Below are 9,093 nucleotides of genomic sequence, written 5' to 3'. Positions count from 1 at the left end.
TCCGTGAGACTTGAACTCAACCCTGGGTCTGCAACTTCTTAGCTAGACTGGTGATTTATTTATTTATGTGTTGCTCTCGGTTTTGGTGGCAACATCAGTAAACTGGGGGTGATAAGGTGTCAGTGTGGCAGAAAGAAAACAATGCAAGTCAGACCTTTTTCTTCTGATTTATATTCTACTGTAACCTTTATCGTTCCTGTGACTGTTATGAGCACCTGTTGTGGACCTGGCACCCTCGTAGGCTCTCAGCATGCACAGAGATCCGGTCCCCGCTGGAAGGAAGCATAAGGGAAGCCTCCAGCCGGTTAAGCCCAAGTCCTGAAATCGAACAGGAGCAGTAATGACGGCCTGTAGTCTTAATGCCAAAAAGCCGAGTGTGCAGTGCCGGAATCTTTTTTCCCACCTGTGACCCAAAGCTCTGGACACCTCCAGCTCTGCCTGCCCTAGACCAGTGAAAGTGGCCTGTCGGTATGCAGGAGATAACGATGGAGTCACATAAGACCCAAGGGTATTGTCTGGGGACACCTTGTTACTCCTAAATCACTTTTCCACCGTTAAAAAAAAATGTTCCATACTGTCAGTCTGAGAAATTCTACTCAGAAAATTCTAAGCCCCACTGCTATTAGTGAAGTTGACCATCGGCTGCCAAGAACATCTAGGCAGTTTCTCTTGGGATCAGTGGGGCAGGATTACTGTACATCCGCCACCCTCCACCCCAAGATTTGCCGAGAATTTCAGTGAAAATAAAAACACCGGGCCTTTGCCCAGGGAAGCGCCTCGTGTTATAAAATCAGTACAAACCATACCACCATACCATACCACCTCTGTGAGTTTCCTCGGGCTTCCATCGCAAGTTACCACAAGCGAGGTGGCCTAAATAAACAACAGGAATTTACTGTCTCACAGTTCAGGAGGCCAGAGATGCAAAATCAAGGTAGTGGCAGGGTTGGTCTTTTTCTCTGGAGACTCTGAGGACCTGTTCCATGCCTCTCTCCCAGCTTCTGACGGTTGCCGGCAACCCTTGGCTTGTAGACGCGTCACTCCAGTCTTTGCCTCAATCTTTGCATGACCTTCATCTCTGTGTCCCTGTGTGTCCTTTTCAGTCTCTTATAAGGACACCAAGTCACTGGACTTGGGACCGACCTTAATCCAGTATAATCTTATCTCGATCTTTGTCTTAACTCCGTCCACAAAGACCCTGTTTCCAAATAAAGTCGCATTCCGAGGTTCGGAATAAACGTGAATTTGGGGGAACACTGTTCAACTCACTACCCTGCCTTACAGGTGCGTGGGTCATTCCTCTCAGCCTTTTTTCCTGTGCATCTTTTACGAGTCAGGAATTGTGGTTTAGCCTCTACCCACACATCCCTCATGGTGAGCCTCCTCTGTATCTGATGAGCAGAAGAAAGGTAAAAGAAGGAAACTGAGGCACGGAAGTGCAGGCTGACTTGCCGGCAACTAGGTCACACAGCTAGTCACCGTTGAGGTTGAGCTGGAAACCAGCCACACCAGCCGTGCCTGGCCTTCCGTGCACCCTCCCTCCACCCGCCGCCGGCCCCGTGGCTTCTCATTTTGAAAACCCGAAGACAAATAAAGCAAACCAGCGGCAGGATTGCGAAATGCTGTGGTCCTTGCCTTTGCCCCTTGTCTCATCTTAACAGTGACCAGAATGTTTGCAAGGCAGGGTTATTCACTTCCAACAGTGTCACAGGGTCAGGCTCAGGTGACCAGCGGTACTCTGGCACCCGTGTGCTTTATACGTTTATAGCTTTTCGAGTTGCCTTTGGGAAGCACCGAGGTATGTGGCTTTTCACAGACAAAGAAAAGAGGCCTGGGGGAAGGTGGGACTTCAGCTCAAGTCTCTCTGTTTCTAAAGCTCGACTGAATCTTTGAGAAAATGCAAAGTACCCACAACAGTGCCGGACGCAACATAGATGCTCAGTAAATACCATCTAAGATTCAGGCTTCTGAGTCCAAACCATACCAATTCCCATCTCCACCTAGAATTGTAAATATTTTAGAAATAAAATCTTCAGAGTCTAGACGTACACCAGAACCTAGAAGCACAGATTTCCAAATGGGTGGCCTAGTGTTTTACATTCTTTTGCTTTACGTCTCAGGGAGTCCCACGGCAGGGCCAAAACTTTTTATAGGACAGCATCACGGTTGAACAGATACTTAGCATATTTTAAGCTGGGATCCAAGGGAACCAGAATGTTGGGGGAGATACCTAAGGAAACCTGTTTTCTCTTCAAGGATGTAATCAAATTGAAAAGTAATCCCTCAAGGACACCCATTTGTAAATTAGGAAGGGAGAGGGAAAAAAAAAAGGCGGGGGGTACCAAAAGGAAACATCATAAGGGAGCTCGATTAAGCAAAAGGAACTGGAAAAACAGAAAAGGAAGCTTGCACGTTGTTTGCAAATTTGTGAATAAATTCTGTTAAAGAGAGATTGGATTCATATTCAACTCCGAAAACAGGGAAAGGCCTTTTCTTGCACGCTTAGAAGTTTGAATACACTTTCAGTAGCTCTTGGTTATCTCAAATTAAATCTTAAATTGGGCTTGTGGTTCTCTCTGAATTAGTACTCCCGGCCTTTCAGCCCCGCCGCCAGGGTCATTCAAATCTAATGGTGGAAATGGTCGCAGGGTCGGCCCTTGGTCGGCGCTGTGTCGAAGGGCCTTAATGATGCTGCGGGCTTTTTCTGGGCAGTGGGGGGTTGAGGTGGGGAGGGGCTGATAATCCCACGAATGGAGCGCGGTGGCCACTGTGAATGAGGAAGTGTGGAATCCCATGCCATCCCGCCGTTCCACGTTGAAACGGGAGGCAAGTGCTTCCTAACGTAGAAAGATGTGAGGGAAGCCATAGCCGTGGGTTAAGGGAAGCCATGTTAGCCGTGGTGACCCACGTCCCGGGGTGCCACAGAAGGAGAGGGTCACCTGTCCACATGATCACATACATCATTCCAGAGATACTCCTCTCTTTGTACCACGTTTGGTAAAACAGCCCTAGTCCCTGGTGTCAGGGAGTTTACATAAATGTGTGCAGATATTCCTGCAAATGTGCGCGTTTAAGGACAGCCAAGAACACGCTGGTGTGAAATATACAAGACTACCCACTTCCCAATGGATTCCTTGCCTTCGCCATTTCTATCTCTGCCCCGGTCTTTTTTTCTCTTTAAGTGGAATCGTCAAGCACTCACGATGCTCCAGACGCTGAGCTAAGTTTCTTTAGGTATGTCGCTTGCATCGTTACGCCTGGCCAGCCAGGTTCAAGTGCTTTCCCGCATTTTACAGATGGTGGCAGGGGAGCCGGAGAGCTCATGATAAATAGCTTCATTGGGAGATTTGACCCCAAGGCTGTCCTTTCAGGACCCCAGCCTGCCTCTCTGTGCGGCTCCAGCAGATTTATCTGCAAAGCACATCAGCATCGTTGGAAAGGTTAAATAAATGATGACCAGAATGGCTGATTTGCTGAAACAGTGAGAGCTGACACTGGTCGAGCACTGGCAATTACATCAGAGCAGTCTTTGGAGGGAAGGTGGGATGTTCAAGCCCATTTTACAGATGAGGATAGTAAAGGTCAGCAGCATAAAGTCACTGAGAAAGTGGTGGAGCTGGGGTTTGCGTGGCTCCAGGGCAAGGTGTGTAAGTTCTAAGACCCTCCTCTGTTATCCACATGTTTCCCCTCAACACTCCTCTGGCTCCATGTTCCAGCAGGAAGACTCCAGGGCTTGAAAGGACCCAGAAAAGTGAGGTCTAAGAGAACAGGTAGAAACCACATGCACCAGTCTGTGCTGTTATTTTAGGACAGGAGCCAGGCACATCCCTGCCTCCCTGTTAGGCCTGGGCTCTGGGCGGATTTATCTATCAGTGAGGGGACTGGGCTGGCTGACATGTTGAGGGACAGAGTTGAAGTGGAAATTGTCAGGTCACAAGGGGAATTAACTCCTGGGTGTCACTAGGTGCAAAGTGCTGCAGGCGTTGGCAACCGGGGAAGTCCTCGTGTCTCTATTAGCTCCTCAGGCCATGAGGCCTTAATGACACCCCTGCCAACAATACACGAGGCAGCCAGTGACAGTAGGGAAACAGGGCTACCGGCTAATCTAATCTGAATGCCCCACCGGGGGCCTGGGGACAGCAAGGCCTATAGTGGGGAAAGAGGGCTACCGGCTAATCTAATCTGAATGCCCCACCGGGGGCCTGGGGACAGCAAGGCCTATCTCGTGCTCCCTGTCACAGTGGCAAAGATGATGACAACAAAAGAGCAGCCTCCAGAGAGGACAGTTTGGATACAGAGGCGAGGTCAGAACTGGAATACAAAACTGGCAGTCATTCCTGTGGGTGGAGGAGGCTGGGGGTGAGAGGGAAGCAGGAGAGCGTTAGGACCGACATTCAGGGCAGCGCCTGCCATGGACACACTTCTGACATCATCACCGTCATTGTGACCGTTGTCTGCAATCTGTAGGGTGTCTAAAGACACCCAGCACGACACTGGGCACTTTTAGTTTCCCTTACTGTATAATTATATGTAGTAATTTGATTTATAGCAGTACATTGTATTTATTAAGGTCCTACTATGTGCCAAACGTAATTAGACACGTATTAATAATAACCACAGTATAATCTATACTACATGCCAAACCCTGCACTATTAATTCTCATACCATATTGTATGCCAGTTATCTTTCATTAATTGTTGCTACCGTCATTGTCTCTAACCCCCCAACCTTCTAAAGTGTGTACTGTTATTAATTCTTTTTTACAAATGAGCAATTTGGAACTCAGAGCGGGGTTTGAAACCAAGTGTCAGAGGTGATCCTGCCTCTGTCCCTGAGCAGCATTTTGTGCGTTCTGTACGCCTACTTCTCTTTAATCCTGAAATGTAGATGTGACTCTCCCCATTTCATAGATGAGGCAGTCAAGAGCCCTGGAGGTTAAGGAATTTTCCAAAGCTACAGAGCTATGAATTGCAGAGCTGGGATTTAAACCCTTGGTTCTCTTCCCCTTTGCCATGCTACCCCAGGCTTATAGGAGGCTCCGAGGGTTAGCAAATGAGAGTCTGCCCTGACCCCAACATTTGGAGGGGCAGCTACTGCAAGGCTTCGAGAAGGCCTGGGAGTGGGCCTCGAACTTGATGGAACCAGGGCCAGGCTTGCTCTTCGGGAATAGGGTGTGGCGGGTGAGCCTCCGGACAGTCCAATACAGAGCAAGGGGACAGGATATAATTTCTGAGCAGTGACCTCGTCCTGGCTAAATCAGGGCTCCCTTGATTCACGTTAGCAGTGCTTTTGTGAGAAATATGTATGATGCGGGAAGCAACATCCTGTGTATCCTGCAGCAGAGCAGCTGGGTTCAAATCGCTGTTCTGTGTAACCTTGGGCAAGTCACTCAACCTTTCTGGGCGTCCGTTTTCTTATCCTGGAAATGGCGACCGTAATAGCACCCACCTCACGTGTTCCATGAGGAGCAAAGCGAGTTAATGCTTGTGATGCGCTCGAAGCGATGCTCGGCGCGTGTCCCATAGCGTGTATTTAATCGAAAGATCTGGCTGACCTAAGTCTTGCTGAGCAATCCTCCCAGCTCTCTTGACATCGGCCACCCCTCTCCCTGCTCCTCTGACCCGCAAAGCATCCCATGATCACGTGTCTTCCTTTAGATTCGTTCCCTGAGTTCCTGGTCCCGGCACGCCCCAGGCTCCTGTTTCTGTTTGTCTGCCCGCTGAGTTCTGAGCCCGAGGGAAGAGCAAAGACTCGCTCCTGTCCCGCCTACTCAGTGACCTACGGCGATAGCATCCCGAGAACACTGGACGCTCGCTCAGGCCAGTTATGAATCAAGGAGCAGAATTTAGCCCCAGGAAAGCCTGTTTTATTTCACACTTTCCTCCTCCTCGGTTTTATTTCCAGGTCTGGCAGACCTACCAAGGGACACGGGTTCTAAGTCAGACTAGAACAGGGGTTCTCAAACTTCACTTGCTTTAGGATTGCTCGGGGGCCATTTCTCAGACCTCATCTCAAAGTTGCTGTAAAATCTAGTCGATCCAGGATGGGGCCCGGGGATCTGTGTGTTTAACAAGCAGCACGCAGCACAGGATTCTCCCCACAGTGATACACAGATTACATCTTGAGTAAAGCTCATCTAGAGAAAAGGGGCAGCAAACTATGGCTCGAGGGCCAAATCCAACTGGCTCGCCTTTTTAAAACATATTGTTATTAGAACACAGCCTTGCCTGATTGGCTACCTTTTGTCTACTCTCAAGCTACACTAACAAAGTTGAGTAGTTTTAACAGACATCGCCCACCCAAAATGTTTACCGTTTAGCTCTATGTAGGAAAAGTTTGCCCATTCATGGTCTAAAGGATTTTCTAGAGGCCCAGGCTGAGGATCTTTGGAACCGCGTGGGGCACAAGCAGCAAAAATGAACAGACGACCATTCCCTTAACCTGTAGCAGATTCCACGCTGAGGATTTTGGAATTGACTGGAAAAAAAATTCATAGAAGTTGAGAGTTATGTTTTATTCGGCGTACAAAACTGAGGACTTAAGCCCGGGGCACAGCGTCTCAGATCGTTTGAGACCTTGTCCCAAAGAGGTCAGGGGGGAACCAGGATATATAGGAGTTTTTGCAACAAAGACCAGGGAGTCAGAACTTCAAAAGATGACTGTTAATTAAAGAAAACCAGACATCTCGAGTTAAGGAATTTAGCACCTTTCTCTGTATGGGAAGATGCAGGAGTCCGGACCCACTGAAATCATTCCTTTGATGTGCACCTCAGCTCTCTGGGGCCAGCATCCATCCTGTGCTTTCTCATCCCGAGTCTCCCCGGAGTGCACCGTCGAGGGTGGCTGCATTGTCTGCTGACTGCAGCATCCTTTGTTTACCGATACGGTGGTTGGCATTTTTAGTACACAGAATCATTTCATTCAATCCCCCCGACAGGTATACAAGCCACGATCCTTTCCACTCAAAGGAAATTGAGACTCAAGAGAGGCGGAGAATATCTCAGGGTCCCACAGCAAGTGAGGACTGGAGCCAGAATTGGAACTGCCATTTCCAGGGCCCCCTCCATCCCATGAACATCTTTCTTTGAATTGGGTTGTGAATAAGTGACACTGGTGGGTACCAGAGTGACCTAGCGTCCTCAAAATACCATCCGACACGGGGCTTACCCTAAAATACTTGAGGAGCAGCAGTGACAACAGCTATAATAACAACAAAAGAATAATGAGAAGGAGGGAAGGGGTGAAGGAAAGTGGGAGAAGGCGGCAGAAAGGAAGGAAGGACGGAAGCAGTGTCAACGTCGTAGTAATTTTCGTATCTAGATGATAGACAGCTCTGTGGGGTTATTATTTTCTCTCCTTTCGTGTACGTCTAAAAATTTCCCAGTCAACGTATCTCTGTCTGTCTGTTAATAAGTACATCCATGCATATGTGTATATATATTATCTTAATGTCTACTTGCTCTTAAGAAGGTAGCACAGCATGGCTGATAGTCTCTCCCTCCCTCCCTCCCTCTCTCTCTCTCTCTCTCTCTCTCTCTCTCTCTCATATCTCCCCCCCCCCCCCCCTCTCTCTCTCTCTCTCTCTCTCTCTCTCTCTCTCATATCTCCCCAACCCCCTGTGCCTCTTTGATTTTTTATTTTTTCATTAAGAAAATGGTAGTGCCTATCTGACTATTTTCGCAGCTTCCCGAAGAGGCCTGAAAATGAGAGTAAACAAATTACCCATTACCAGGGAAGCCCTGTCCCCCACTCCCCCGCCCCCTCCAGGCAGATTCCCAGTGTCTTCTTTCACCTCTAGGAGATCTTCTCCAAGGTCACTAAATTAAGCCTTCAGACAATCGAAAAATTGAATCTCAGTACATCTATTTTACTAACAAAATTTCCGCAGCGCCGACTGGGGCTGACAGGTGCGGCTGCGCCTTCTGGGCTGTTGAGGTCGATTTGGCCGAACGGGATGGCATCAGCTTGTATTGGAGGGAACATCTGAGCAGCTCAGGGCCCCCTGGGAGTCAGAGAGCGCCCTGCCTCCTCGCCACTGTGAATGACGCTTTCTCTTCGCAGAGCTTGCTGGCCTCTTCCTCCAGTTCCATCCTTACCCCCTGCAGCCTCCAGGTCAGGCGCCTCTTCTGCAATTATTTATCAAAAGGGCCATTGCGGTCATTGCAAACACATTTAGGAATATCTGGAAACCGTGTTTTCTTTGAGGGCACTAATGATGCAGCAGTAATCACAGTCCTTGTCGCAGGGGAGGGCAGGGTGTGATATTTGGGGAGTGAAGACCGTGTGAGAAGGAAGGGCTTTGCTCCAAGCCCCTCAGACCTTGCAGCTGCTGCAGCCTGGCTGCTGCAGGGGCCTGGAGAGATGGGACTCACCTAGGAGGTGGAGGCTGGGAACCCCAGCTTTCTAATTGCCAGCTCTGTGACTTTGGAGGTCACGTCCCCTATCCAGCCTTCATTTCCTGCTCTACAAGCTGTGCCTCAGTTGGCGCTTTCAACAGAGAATGCACATGCGCTCCTGGGGGTCTGGGACACCCCCGAAAGTAGCCCACTGTGAACCTCTACGATTTATCTTAAAAGCTTCAGGGGAAGTTTGCATTCCCCTCAAGATATCTATGTTCATATAAATGTAAAAATGAAGTTTTAATTTGCTTAGCTGTGAGTAACACTGATGCTCTGGGAAGATGCACTGAGTTTGTCCTGTAGCTTGAAGTACACTGGTACCCCGCCTGGGAACCCAGGTGCATGTCCCCAGCTGCACAGTGCCAGCATCCATGACCTCCATGGTAGGAGAGGGGCTGCACACTATTAGGTTATGAGACCTTGGGCAGCTCCCTTAAACTTTTCTCTTCTTGAATTTCTTTTCTTGTCTTTGAAAGTGTGATCATAATGCTAGCCACATGTTTAGGAGCATTGAGAGGATCAGAAAAGAAAAATCTTAAAAAGCCTGAAGCATAATCCCTGGACATAATAATGTTTGCAAAGATAGCAATTACTAGAATTACATCCAGAAGCTTTTAATGAGCACCTATCTGTTGCACTCCGTTCCCAGCCCTAGAATAGAATGTCCTAGAAGATGCAGGAGCTGGTAGGGAA

This window comes from Lipotes vexillifer, unplaced genomic scaffold (genome assembly GCF_000442215.2).
Source record: "Lipotes vexillifer unplaced genomic scaffold, Lipotes_vexillifer_v1.1 scaffold2054, whole genome shotgun sequence".
Classification (NCBI taxonomy): Eukaryota; Metazoa; Chordata; class Mammalia; order Artiodactyla; family Lipotidae; genus Lipotes; species Lipotes vexillifer.
This window is presented reverse-complemented; position numbering follows the sequence as displayed.